Genomic DNA, 1263 nt, shown 5'->3' with positions numbered 1-1263 from the left:
ATCGTTGATCGATATAATGTCATTATGTTAAAATAAATTATGTTATTATTCGATTTAAAACAAAATAATATTCACCTAGAGCTAAAATAAACTAATTGTAATTAGATAGATTTTGTTATTCCCTAACAATACAACAAGAATTACAGAAGGGGGTTGAATGTAATTCTGGCTACTTTTTCAAATTTAAAAAATATTCTAACTTGATAAATATACCAGTGTTTGATTAGCAATGGTGCGGAATAAAAGAGTGATAGAAATTTAAACACTAAGTAATAAAAACACAAGCTTTTAAAACTTTCTTTTATCAAGTAGCTTGGTAAAGATATCTGCAAGCTGCTTTTCACTTGGAACAAAATGAAGTTCCACATTACCATTCATCACATGTTCCTAATGAAGTGGTACTTGATGTCTATGTGCTTTGTTCTTGAATGTTGTACTGGATTTTCAGTTATGGCAATTGTACTTGTGTTATCACAGAAAATGGGAATTCTGTCCACTTATAGACCATAGTCCAACAATTGGTTTTTCATCCACAAAATTTGTGCATAGCAACTACCAACAGCAATATATTCAGCTTCAGCTGTAGAAGTAGAAACTAAATTTTGTTTTTTTTTGAACCCCTAGAAATTGATAGGTTCCTGTTGTACTTTTTCTGTCTATTTTACAATCTGCATAACCTGCATCTGAATAACCAGTTAGATCAAAACCAGAATCTCTAGGGTACCAAATGCCAAGTTTTGGTATTCCCTTGAGATATCTGAAAATTCTCTTAATAGCTACTAAATGAGATTCTCTAGGATCAGCCTAACATCTAGCACAAAGACAGGTAGCAAACATTATATCTGGCCTACTAGCTGTTAAGTACAGAAGTGAGCCAACCATGCCCCTATAGCTTGAAATATCCACAAACTTTTCAGCAGTGTTTAATTCAAGTTTAGTTGCAGTGGCCATGGGAGTTTTTGCAGATGTGCAATCCATTAGTTCAAACTTCTTTAAGAGATCATAAATATATTTGGTTTGACTAATGAATATTCCATCACTAACTTGCTTAACTTGCAAACCAAGAAAGTAAGTTAGTTCTCCCATCATGCTCATTTTATACTTACTCTGCATCAATTTGGCAAACTTTTTGCATAGATTTTCATCTGTAGAGCCAAATATAATATCATCTACATAAATTAAACAAGTATACTAGAGCCATTAACATTTCTGAAGAATAAAGTTTTATCAACAGTACCTCTTGTGAAGTGATTTTCCAAAAAA

The sequence above is a fragment of the Apium graveolens genome, chromosome 6 (assembly GCF_009905375.1).
Source record: "Apium graveolens cultivar Ventura chromosome 6, ASM990537v1, whole genome shotgun sequence".
NCBI lineage: Eukaryota > Viridiplantae > Streptophyta > Magnoliopsida > Apiales > Apiaceae > Apium > Apium graveolens.
This window is presented reverse-complemented; position numbering follows the sequence as displayed.